This window comes from Colletes gigas, unplaced genomic scaffold (assembly GCF_013123115.1).
Source record: "Colletes gigas isolate AHSC1104 unplaced genomic scaffold, ASM1312311v1 Colletes_gigas_Sc00011, whole genome shotgun sequence".
NCBI classification, from domain to species: Eukaryota; Metazoa; Arthropoda; class Insecta; order Hymenoptera; family Colletidae; genus Colletes; species Colletes gigas.
Genome location: NW_025106640.1, coordinates 9073210 through 9086427, shown reverse-complemented (window position 1 = coordinate 9086427; position 13218 = coordinate 9073210). Strand labels below are relative to the sequence as shown.

The 13218-nt window shown below is 49.4% G+C and overlaps 1 protein-coding gene across 1 annotated transcript in view; it reads left to right on the top strand.

Moving 5' to 3' along the window:
- LOC122398247 (stress-activated protein kinase JNK) overlaps nt 1–13218 on the top strand; it is a 75433-nt gene that overhangs the window by 3882 nt on the left and 58333 nt on the right. Inside the window, exon 2 of the mRNA XM_043397956.1 lies at nt 5349–5394. The gene's annotated coding sequence lies outside the window, so the exon portion shown is untranslated. The remainder of the gene's footprint in view (nt 1–5348; nt 5395–13218) is intronic.

Sequence of the window (13218 nt, the reverse complement as noted above, 5' to 3'; positions counted from 1 at the left end):
CAAATTTAAGACCGCTTTTTCGCGCCCTCTCCACCCACTCACGGTTCCAATCTCCCCAAAAAAAAATTACACTCGAGTTTTTCACCTCGTTGAAAATCCATAGAAGCCACACGGTGTTTCGAAAAACGTGCGATTACGCGTCTAGTTTGCACGACGATATCCACGCCGATTTTAGAAAAGCGTTTGATACCGTGGACCATAACTATTATCGCAAGATATCTTCTTCACTCGGGACTTGTCGCCTAAAAATATTATTAAAATGCTCCGTAAACGGTAAACGGCGTTCTAAGATGACCTAAATGTCTCCGATAGAATTTCCACTATCTACGGTCAGACCTTCGCTCGAAGCCTAGATTTCTTTGGAGGATTTATTGTTTCGTTCTAATTCTAAGCAAGAAGTGCGCGTAACTCTCGACCACACATCGCACGTATCCCTCGCGTTAAGCACGGTATTACTCGCGCGTGTGCAAAGGGTTTCCGCGTCTATAAATAACCGCATAAACTTGTTTAACGCCCAATACTGTTTCTCTTTGGCGGAACCGTCGCGTCTCTGTATCGGTCGATATCGCCACGCTTGTACGTTGGCCACGAAATTGTCAGCGTTTCCGCGTTTCTGCACGCATTCGCGATTCGGTATCGGGTTCGTAAAAATTTTTTCCCCCCAGTCGAAACAACGCGTACGCGTCGTTTTTACGACTCGAAAATCGATCTCCCTCCGCCGATTCGAAATCGAATACCCGCAGTTCGTCGGCTCGGGTTAAAGTGTTTGGTAGCTTCGACGCCTGAAATTTTCACGAGGCTCGGTAGGGGAAGTTCCAACAGTATCGAATGTTGTAACCGTGCGTCGACGACGAAACCACGAGTTTCTGCAAAATCGTGCATCCGGCTGCTCGCAGCTTCGATAACGAGTTTTCTCGCAGACGTCTGGTTTAATTAGCCCAGGGCGACTCTTTTGTGTTCTTGCGGACTTTCTGTCCGCGCTTCCTTTTTTCGATCGGTCTTCGTCCTCCGCCGGAAATTAAATACTTCCAGACGACCGCGCTCGTTTGCGTCTTCCCGGCTGACGAAGGTAATCCCGAAGAAAGGTCGACGTTTACGCGCCCTAATAATACGACCTGCACAATAGGGCCGCGTCAACCGTAAAAAATGAGACAAAGTTCAGGTGCTGCGCGCAAACTGCTGATTCGATAGCGGTGCCCGGCAAATATGGCCGACTAGTCCCGGTGTAGGTCAATGCAGTCCTTTTCGATACACCGTGTATACGGGATCGACAAATTTTCTATACGATCCCGTTAACGTTTCCTCGATATTTCACCGTTAGAGAAACCAATGACTCACTCGACGCCAATTACGCGGCCGGCGGTTTCGAATATCTTTAAAGGAAGAGGAAAACGCGAAGAGGGAAAACGACCGAAAATCGAAAACCGCGAGAGATCTTGGAGCTCGGCTAATTGACACCCGACTAGCTTATTACGTTTTTCCTACCAACCTCCGCCATTAAATTAAGTTTCGTCCCGGGGACGGTGATTTATGTGTGCTCGAAAGAAACTAACGAAGAAATGGGTTCTCGCGATAGGGAGTCATCAGCGTATCAAACTCGATAATTTTTCACCCTGATTGCGTGAGATCGAACCTTTACATTCGTATGGAACAGTCTTCGAGGAAGTTCGAATATCGTTGAAACGTGGAGAACGCGTGCAGTTGTTTTCCACTGGAAAGGAAATTTAATTTCCATCGTAGCTTCGGCTCTGAACGGTCTGCTTTCCGATGGCCACGCGTTCGCGTCTCTTTGGGAATCTTCATCGCGAGCAGTAGCACCGACCATTGCGCATTATTGCTTCCGGCGGAAGAGTCGAGTTCGGCCCGGCCAGAATGTCTAATTAAACTTTTCCCTCGCGCCCGGTAAACAGCGACAGCTTGCGCGAGTTTGGTCGTAGTAATTTGCACTTGGCCGAAATAGAATGCAAATAACGTTCGGTGCTTGTTAAATTATCGCAAGACACGGTTAAGCTTGTTTATCGATTCTTTAGCCCGGTGGTCTAGCATTGTTCTTGCTAAGGATTCGTTCGAGGATCCTCCAATCTGTCTGCAATTATTTTCATTTCACAATCGAACGAAATTACGAGCTGCGATGAAAGATCGATCGTTCGATGGTTAAGGAGATACGTAATCTTTTAAGAAAGTTTTTTCACTCGCGAAAATCTTGAAAGAAATCTGATTCGCGGCGCGAAGCATATACGCCGTGAAGTTTCGCGTATTAAATTTGCCAGTAGCTGGCACGATCCACACTTTGTCGCGTTACCGCTTCGAGATTCCGCCCACGATTCCCATAAAAATTTCACGCCCGCTACCTTGGAGAGATTTCGCGTTTCTTTCTATATATTCCATCTTCTAGTTTTTACGGAACACCTCTTCCGGCCTCCAATCTTTACGGGACCACCTTTAAGGGACAAAAAAAGTTGATCGAAGGTATAGTTTTCGTGGTTTGACAGGTTGCAAACGACGTCTCTCTTCGACGTTTTATTATTATTCATAACGACAGAGCTGTTCAGCGAAATTTGCCGGTTTACGAGGCGAGTTCGCGTTGCTCGGTGCAACGTGTGATCGGAATTGCTAATACGCGAACCTCGTCCCATTGGAAATTCCCGGTGCGTGTTTCTATCGTGCGGGAAACTTGAACGATACGCGCCGCGAGTTTTCCCCGGAAAAACTCTTCACGCGTTCCCCTTAAAATGTAGTCGAACGAGGCCGGAAAGGGAAGTCGACGAACAGATTTTGGACGGCCGTTAACCGATACTCCGTCGCCACGGAAGCAACCGGCGATCCTTCTTCCTGATCTTTAGGTAATCGCGTAAATTTTATCACCATCGATCCTTTTTTTCCGCTTTACCGAGCCGGGTTCGCTCGGGTTCTCGGACAGGAAATTAACTGCTGCTTCCTTCCGCCTACTCTTTCGAACTTACGCTCTTCCTCCCTCCCTCCCGAGTGTCGTTTACCGAGCCGCGGGTACGACGATTGTCCGAATCGCTGCTGCATCTGTCGCTCCTCGTTCCCGATTGGCTTTGTAAACCGTACCGGACACGGATTAAACTCGATCGATCCATAAAAGTCGGTAAAACGGACGGGCGTCGGGGGTTAAAAGTAAAGAGGAGCGAAATACCCGGGTCCCGGCTCGTTCGTCTTCCGCTTTTACACACCAAAGAAGCCCTTGGAGATTTTCCAGGCTCCGTTTTCTGTCGCCCTGACTCGTCGGCCCCTGACATTCTTCTCATTTATTCATTACGTATCGCCGAGAAACGCGAAACGTACCCCGATAAAGATTGCACTCGACCGACTAAAGGACCCAAACGTTTCTCATCTTGGTCACTCGGTTCTGAAACATAATCGGTCGAGATCGAGTCGCATCGAATAATAATTTAGCTCCCACCCAATTCGACAGTTTCGACGAGCCATTCTTTTCGAAACGGTTAAAAAGCCAATCGCGAGAAGTGCGCAGCCTGTTTGCGGATTTTGGCGTGTCACGGTCCATGGTCAGGGATTATTCGTATTTAAATATCGCTATTTCCGTGGCTATCGGCCCGCCGTGCTTTTTCAGCGATCGCTAGCCCCCGGTTCCACGGGATTTTTTGCCGCGGTTTCGTTGCTCTTATTTTTCCGTGTCGCGGGTACGATCGCATGCAAAAATTCTGCCTCGCGATTCTAATCGATTCTCGCCGTTTGTACAGCGTTGTCTTGTGGCGACGGAAGAACCGATCAAAACTTATCGAGAATAACGTTTAATTTAACAATGACAGCGCGCGAAGATCGAACCATCGGGGGAGCATCTGTTTTTCCAAACGAGGGGCCGTAGGTTTTCGAAACAGGTCTCGAATATAAATTCCCGTTTCGTCGTTCGCCGTAGGCGACGAAACTGCTCCGTGGAATTGTCTTCTGGTATATGTGTACACTTTACTTTATCGGTCGATGCGTCGTAACGTTCTCGCCCCGCCTCGTGCGTGTACGAGCTTAAAGAAGAGCGGCGGTGTGTTGGGGCGAGCACTCGGGAGTAACAGAAGAGCCCTTGACGCGCACCAATCTAAATAATTATTGTGAACCGGATAGTTCGTACGAAAGGGTGCGTTCCTCGTCTCGAATTCGCGATCGTATAATACGCGTCTTCGTCTTTTCTAAGTTCTTTTTTTTTGCGTTCTTTGCACGTTTGTGAACGCTCGTACGTTATCGCGAGGTCTTAATCTCGAGACGCTGTATAATGAACTCGCCGGGAAGCACCGGAGGAAATCATCCGTGCTGTCAGCCTCCCTTAATCGCGTCGTCTTATCGGCACGCCACCGACGTCGTTTACCCGCTAAATCTATACGCGCTGGATGATGTTCAGAGTCTCGAGACACGACGTCGGGTGCACTTTGACTCTGTGCGCCCTCGGTTACAAGTTCGGCCAGCTTGAAGCAACTCGGACCGCAGGAATCAACATTTCACGAGAAGGTTACGATTCGCGGAGCCAAAGATTCCCTTTGAACGGTCGCGGCACGACCAGCGAAAATTTCCACGGTTCCATTAATTCTGCAAGCAATTTATCGTGTTGAATTCATGTTATTTCAATTGTTCGGGACGGGGAACCGTGTCAGGCTTTTTGTCTCCAAATTGTGTCGCGGGTCTAAAGAGACGGAGAATCGTCTTTTAAACTGTGCCATAACGGTAAAAAGGTTAAGAACCTGTGCCCCGGCGAGGCGCTGCTCAACCTTTTTGTTCGCGCAAGCTCTACGCTTGCATTTGGTCGACCTCGCGATCTATAAACTGCAAAGTACAAAATTAGAATGAGAGAAACTGACTAGATTTATTCCGGATAGAAACGGTCGATAGGTGTGAGATTCCGTGGAAATATTGGGTGGATTTCTCGGGGGTGGGGACGTCTGTTTCAATTAGAGGATGCATCGGGAGAAGGGCACCGGTGAGACTGTACGTGGAAAGGACTCTCTCGAACCACTTGTCTCCCCATGGAGTAGCTCGTCGGAACCCCCCTGTAACGACCGAAGAAAACCGCGCTCACGAAAACAACATCCCCCGTCTCTCTGTGGGGGATGCACCCGTGGGGACACACGGGGTTTTGAAACGCGGGGGTAAATCCTGCCAGTCAGGAAACAAACGGGAGTCTTCGCTCGATATACGTCTACTCGATGGAAGGGCGATGACGGGCCCGAGTACCCTTCTTCGTTTTTCTCCGTAGCGTAACCAAAGCATCCCCCTTCCATTTTTATCCTTACTCGTGGCCACAATTATGTGATTTCAGCGCCCGTGCGCCTCGAGTGTCTCGTTAATTATATTGTTTCGCCTTGGCTTTTTCATTGCAGAGATCAGCGGCGAGGGACATGGAACTGTTCGTGGCTTCCTGAATCGGTGAGTGCTCCTAACCCCTTTTTTTTTAATCTCAGCAAATCGCTGGCTCGTTAAACCAGACGCGCGATTTCGATTTCGATTGTACTTTTACCCCTTTTGTATAACATTCTCGAGCAAAGTTCCGCTTCCGTTACGATTATTCCTCGTTTACAGGGAAATTACACGTTGTCGCGACGCTCCGAAGCACGCGTCATCGTGATTAATTAAAACGTCCGCCCAGTGTATCGTGGTCTAATTAACGAAGCATGTGCGAAACTCGATAGCAATTATTGACTTTCGGAAAATCCCGCCTTTTCCGGCTGATCGGTCGACGGTTCCGGGGATGAAAATAAAATGGACGCCCGGCGGGGGAAAAAATGGAGCGAAGACGAGACCGCGTCTAGTTCGAAGAAAATTTCTTGGCGGGTTTCCTGCGTGACGCGCATGCGTACGACCGATGTTTCCCGCTAATCGTGGCAAAATGTATCGTAACGAGTATGGATCATTAGCCGGGGGTTTCTTTGATAGCGAGGTCGAGTCGCGCAAGCGCGAGCACAACACTCGGTGTTGTAAACGTAATGGGGATGGTTATGGATTTTCGGGCTCTGCGACCTTCGCGTGTCGCATCCCACGCTTTTCTCGCTCCGGACATCGTCCTTTGTACGTTTTCCGTACACCGGCAAACGGAATTATTTATTCGTGCATCGACGATCACCGATCAGCTGGCAAATATGTACTCTTCGTTGGTGGAATCGAGTCTAGTCTCTAATGAAAATTTCAGGTACGAGTCCCATTCACGAAGAAAGTACAAATCGAACACCCTCGAAGCCAGAGAATTCTTGACGATGTAAAATATAGCGGTGAAGATAATTTACATTTCACGGCGAAGTCATCTTCGAAAGTGGTCCGTGACTTACTTGGTTAAACGTAAACGGACGTATTCTCTTTCGAGAGAAATGATTCGATTGGAAATGGAATGGTAGGCCTCCATAGCGGTACGACGCGACGGTATCTCCATGATTTGATTCGCGCGCTCGCTTCCTTCCGCGTACTCATTTCGCGAACAATCTCGGACGGGGCGATAAATACGTTCATATTTTATAAAGGAGAGAAGCAGCTCGGCTTTAATATCCGCGTTTCATCGCGTGACCGAGTACAATCGTTCTACGAGAAGTAACGGGCATTCCCGGCGGGAAATGTCGCTGACTTTCGAGCTACCTTCGGTTCGATGGAAGCTGCTGTTTAATCAGCCTCGTTATCCCTTTCACGAATTCCTTCCAAAGAATCGTTACCACTCTCTGGCAATAGAAATTGTTCGCGCTGGGGAATTGGAATAAAAGTTACCACCGTGTAACTTAAGGGAAATCTGAGAAAGCACATTGTCATGCTAAATTCCCGTTAGAAGGAGTCAGCATCTCAGGTACGGCAATAAAACGTCCAAAGGCAAAAATGGCCTTCGACGGCTCGAAGAACTGCCCGCATCTGTCTACCTGCCGTTTGGAATTTGAAATTTTTTGGAAGCGGGCGAAAGAGATATTCCTTGGTCAATAGTTTCTTTCGTGAACCCTCGGAGAAGGTTCCCGGTTCGTTTCTTGGAGTCTCGGGTAATAAGTGATCGAAGCTCCGCGACTCGAGGGTCATCGTGCCCCGATTTGTTGAAATCGAAGGTAACGCGAATCGATACGAGGTCCTTGAAACCGGTCGTCGCTTTCGACCGCGAGCAACGAAGGGGATGAAGAGGAAAGTGGTGGATTTACGGCGGTGGCTCGGTGGATGTAGACGCGAGGAAAGGTGGCGACGAGAGTGTGTATTCGGTGGATTAGTGGCCGTGCACGACAGGTGAAAATTATCGTGCAAGCACCCTTTCGAAATCGGTACCTAGAAATTTATTTGGTTCCCATCGTTTACGAAATGTACCGGGCGAGAACAGACGGAGAAACGGAGACGATTAGGGTTTCGTTGGCGACGCGGAGCGTGGATATGGGTGCGGAGATATGCGAGTCGGTTGGTCTGATCGCAACCGCGGCTCGATCACTGCCGACAATGGCGTAGCGAACGCGTTCGGTGTAATTGCGGCCACGTGTCTATACGTTGTAGCGTTGTAAGTGCATAGGCACGACACGACTAGTTTCGTGATTACGCTGATACCGACTGCGTATATCTATAACTGGCGGCTAGGTAGGTTGGTAGGTAGGTAGGTTGGTAGGTAGATAGGTAGGTAGGTAGGTAGGTAGGAGTAGCAGCCGAGGATAATCTCGTGGTAGCTAGGCTGCGGTACTCTGCGGTACTGGATGCCGCCATCTTGCTTTATCGATTTCAACCCCCTACTCCGAACTTCCACTCTCGGGCCGGCGATTCCCTCGTGTTTCTTTTCTTCCTTCTCTCCCCTTTTACTTGTTCGCGTTTTCTTCCCTTCTCGGTCTGCTTTATCAAAGACGATTGCTGTCGTTTCCTCGTGCACGGTGTTTTTTCAAAGGCTCGAAACTTTGCAGGCTAGTGGAGCTCGCCGAGCCGCGGAAAAAAATGGTTGCTCGATGTAGGCTCGCGGATCAATCCTCTCTCTCGAAACTACTAAATTAAGTAATTATTTTACGCGCGCTGAAAGAGTTGCGATTACGGTTCGGGCGGGCCAACAATCGATCGGGCGCGAAATTTCATTATAATCGTTGAGAATTCCTTTTATAAATTCCAACGTTAATCTGGCGTGCGTCGAGCGCTCGGATCGACGGACAGAGCATGCCACTGGACGGAGTGGGTAATTAGCGCGACGATTCGTTATACCTCGAAATTCACTGGATCGTGCACGCGTCAGATTTCGCTGGAAAACAATATTTCGAATTAACGTTCGACCGACTTATCGTCGGATTTGACACGCGTCGAAAGAGTGGCTCGAAGCGCGCAAAGTTGGAGCGAAATCCACGGCAACGGAATCGCTCGATCGTGATTAAGTTTACAGGAGGATCGAACGGCGAGATAATCGAAAAGTCCGCGATCTCTATAGTTTGGTCTCGTTCTCTTACTGGCAAGTTTATCGAATTTTATCGCGCGACAATTAACTGCAAACGAGTACCAATGGCGGAGGGTGTAGACGAGTAAGAATCGGGGTTGAAGCCGCCACGAGGGAGTGTTTATTAATTAATGAAGCGCGCGATGCATGACTTGAATCGCAAATAACTCGCCCACGTCCCTCCAATAACGACAAGATCCATCGCCACGCAACCGGGGACAAAAAATGAGAATTTTCGAATCAGGAAATTATAAATTACATTCCAAGATCTTCGTTAATTCTTCCGTTTCGTAGGTGTTCGCGGAGCGAGCGATCCCTCCAAAAAACTATGTAACTCGGGGAAGAAAGAACTCAGACATTCGCGTAATGTCTATAAGAGTTCTTTTTAGAATTGCTCGTTTCACGAACACTTTTTACTTTCGCTGTGCACGGGGCGTTGCAGACATTCGTTTTAATTCCGGCTTGAAAATGGAGAGAGGACAGAAACCGAGGTTCTTGCTTGGTAAATGCAGCATAAATTGAGCTCGACCGGAGTCCGCGTTTCCCTCGGTAAGCTTCTTAGTGTTGGTCCAGCGCGATTCGGGTGTGGCCGCGGGTTTTCGGTCGCAGTGGTTTCGGGTTTTCGAACGAAGGGTTGAAACATCGTTTCGAGCTTAGACAACGGTTATCTATCGCGGCAATTTCAACAGAATTAAGCCGTCTTCTACCCAATCTGGTCCGCTTTCGTTTCAGTTTGTTTAGCTTTTCTATCGAAAATCGTGAAAATATCGAGGTTTGTGCATCCCTCTCGAAGCAGGGATTTTCACCCATCGTTTTCATGCTTCATCGACACGCGTTTCTTGCGCAGACAATCGGCCGTCGGGCGTTCCTTTATGCCTCGGTACGTAGAAATTGCCAGCAGGGAGCACGAGAAATCGGATACACGCGAGTCTCGAAACGTTCTCTCGGGGAGAAGAGGTCTCGTCTCTATTTGCTCAACCGTCCGCGACGAAGATTTTGAAAGCTCTTCTGAAGCGTGCGCGAGAATGTCGATTCTGCGGTAGTCGCGGTTAGATCGGTAAGACTCGTAAACGAGCAAACAGAGAACTCGCGACAGAGAGCCGCCGTATTCCTGGCGTTCCATGGCAACTGGGAGAATAACGCGTGTCGACGCCAGGGATCGTTAGCGACGGTATGCAGCCGCAATAAGAAACAGTATCTTCCTCGAAACGTTATTTGGAAGTACCGCCAGTAGCCCTCGTCTATAATAACCGGCAGGTAGCCTTAATAAACGTCCGCGAAGCATTCTAACGAACGCGCGCTGATTGAAGTGGCCGGTGATTTCGGTTGCCCGTGCTGCGGACTAAATTGCAATTGCACCGCTGCCCGCTTTGATGCAACCGAATGCTCGATCGAACCTACGGCAGTGAACATTGTATGTTTATTGTCAGCCGTACGTCTTCTCGTATCGCGGCAGTTCCGTACTTAATCCGTACCACCCGATGGCGAGTTTCGGATTATCCGCGTTCGCCGCACAGTGGGCCATTTTATAAAAATATCCCCACGTTGAAAGGCGATAAGCCACCCGCGCGGGATCTCGCATCATTGTCAAAATATTTCATTTTTACGTGTTTTATCTTTCGAAAAAACAACCGAGGGCAACCAAAATGTAAACTGTTTTCGTTGGGCGAATCTCGTCGATTCATTGTCGACGCTTTCACCAACCATAAATACACGCGTTTCAGTTTTCATGGGATCAAAGCATAATCGAGAGTTTCGAATTTTCCAAATCTATCTTGCGTAATTAGTTTATGGTTAACTCGTTATATCCAATATTTAGGACGCAGCTCGAAGATACGACGCCTCGAAGTTGCCGATTTTATGAGACGAACTTTTTCGATCAAACTTGTATAACAACTTTGTGGTTTATTTCCGGACTATCGCGCTTATCTATTAAAGTTGGCAGGGTGTAATGTATCACGATATTATGTTTACATTGATTTTATTAATCCCAAAGAAACTTTCCAATGCTGAAGTTTCCGCGCGTAGGAGTACAGAATACGTGCACCTATATCTTCCGTTTCCCTTGGTTGTGGCCTCTAAACGGGGCAGCGTTGGTTGCATACATCCGAGGAATATCGTATCTGGTTTCCGATTCGGTTCCATTTATAGGAGCCGTTTCAGAGCCATTGTCGTAGTTCGATTCTTTCCTCGAATTCCCCCCGAAACGGTGCGATATAATACTGTTTGATGATCGAAGCCGTTACTCGTGCGTCAAGACACCGGTCGTTAATGCTCCAGGACCGGCGAACGGTCGGAAAATATGTGTATACACTTTCGCGCGCATACCGGCTGTGTTCTGAATATTTGAACAGTAACTAGGGACTGGGAAGAGAGCCGCGCTAGAGCGCGCGTCGTTGTCACAGCTGTCGGGCGTAATTTCCAGTCTGACGCGAGTTTAACTTGCTAATTCGACAGACGCGTGAGCGCTCCGCCGAAAATGTCGGCCGAAATGATGTTCCCATTCTCGCCCCGGCCTCTTCGATCCGGGAGCATCCGAAAGTTTTGCCCCGATCCGGGAACTTTTCTTAGAGTCGATTCGATTCCAAAGTCGAACGCCATTTCGATTCTCGTGCGCGTAAAATTGGGACCAGAAGGATAGTTTGCGTTCAATGGTTTATTTATTTTTTAGTAACACGACAAATTACGTTTCTGTTCTCCTCTATTATATAGTATAGCGGCGGGGAGATAGCGAGGAAAAGGAGAGGCGAGTTTCCTTTCGTAAAAGTAGGAAATCTCATTTAGCCGAATGATCGTGTGAGCGTGTCGTGGGCGTTCGATGTCTCTCGTTTAAGAGCACGCTTTCAACCTATTTCGTCCGATTCTGGCGCGAGTTAGTACACTCGAAACGCTCGCTCCTTAACGAGCAGGTCGTTTGCCGGTGCATGAAAGGCTCGCGTTTCCGGCTGGATTCCTAGTCGGAAGAGATGGTTCGCGAGGCTAGGGCTGAATCGGCTCGTCGAATTCCCGTGGACTCTCGCCGATCAATCGCGCGCAGGCTGTGCTCGGTCACCGCTGCATCCGAGAACGCGTGACGTACGTTCGACCCCTTTCTCGCGGAAGGGTGAAACTCGCATCAAAGGAGTTATTTTAGGAACAGGAAGGTGGCTGGCCGGCCGCACATCCGAGCTCGGCCGCACCACGGCCCTTCTTCCCCCTTTGCTTTCGACATCGATGCCCGGTCTCTACGATTTACGTAAATCGCGGATCGTTAACGCTTAATCGTTAAAAAGAGACCATCGTCCAAACTTGGCTGCAGCGGTCAGGTCTGGAATCGAATCTTTCGCGGGGGAAAAGCATTTAAGACTCGAGGTGAAAAGCTGTGCTACCGATAGGGGTTTGGCGATTCTCGTGTAAGGCATTGCCGCTGATGCTTAATTAATTTTAATTGCATAATCCTCGGCGGTCGGGAATTACTCTTTCGGCGAGATTAAGAGGACCGAGATTAACCCAGACCGGGAGAGACTGGCATCTGGCACGTGTCTCGACCGCATTCTCCGTAAATATGTTTGCTCGTTTACGCGCCGCCTTCCTCGGGCTCTCGTTCTCTCTCTCTCGCTCGTGACGACAGACTCGTTCGTCCAGAGTGTAAGCCGATTACGTGCACGAGTGAAAAGCCAAGAGAGAGAAAGAGAGAGAGAGAATGTATCGACCTTAAGTCGTTCGCATAGGTGGAAATGTCGTCGGAGGTTCCAGCGTCGTTCGATTTCTCGCCGACCGATACGTTTCGTTTACTCGGTCGAACGACTCGCTTTACAGTCGCTCCGGCTTCCGCGATCTACCTCAACGATCTCTTCCTCCCTTGCCTCCGTTTTCCGGTTTCCTATTGGCAAATAGGGACTGATTCTAGCGGATCTCGTCCGTCGCGTTTATCGCGTCGCGGCACGAATTACCGCACGCGAGAACCACGTCAGTGTTTGAACAGTTGATCACTGCGCGAGTTTTTCTTTTTTTTTTTGTCGCAGACAATGTACGTCCCGACTTCCAGAAAAAGGATCGTGGCGTCGTCGCGATACCGCGACCGCCTATACGTTATACGGATATTTTTATCAGCGCGTAATTCTGCAGGAATGCCGCCTCGAAAACGGGACTCGTATCGTCTCGTACGTGATAACGATCCCGGCGTATTATTAGACTCGTAACGCGTTCCTCTCGGTATTGTCGGTTTTCCTTGTGCCGTGGTTTCATTATTATTGGAGGCGATCGAACACGATTTCTTTTCATTTACACCAAAACCCATCGAAACTTTATCGCGCGTCCAATGTCCGCGTTAAAGCAACCGAGGAGATAGATTGGTCGTCGAGAGCCTCGAAGATTAGGAAGCTGGTGGGGTTTAAAGGGCAAAGAATCACTGGAAAACGCGGCGGGTCTCGAATCTAGGAAAGCAGTCAGTCGTAGGAAGGAAAGAACGCTCGTAAACGGAGTTAACGCGACGGTTCGAGGGAGCACTCTGTCCGGCAGGAGGATATCACGAATCGTCCCGCGATATCCCGATCGACGGAGGGGTGGTTGTCCGCGATGGAGGGGGTGCGTCGACCGCGAGCGAGGACGAGCGAGGACGAGCGAGGGTGAGAGGACCCGGGAGGGAGAGAGACAGAACGGACAACGCGATAGGAACGGAGGGGAAGAGCGTTGGTGGGCGGCAGTGGGGGGAAGGTAGGGTCGCGCAGGCGCCAGCCCCGAACTTCCCTCCGGTTGATCAGTCGTGCGTGGCACTTGACACGCGTCGCGTCTTTCCGTTATTCTCGGGGTGTGTTACGAATCGTGTCTTTTTCGCCACCCGCGCGGTCCTCCGCTTG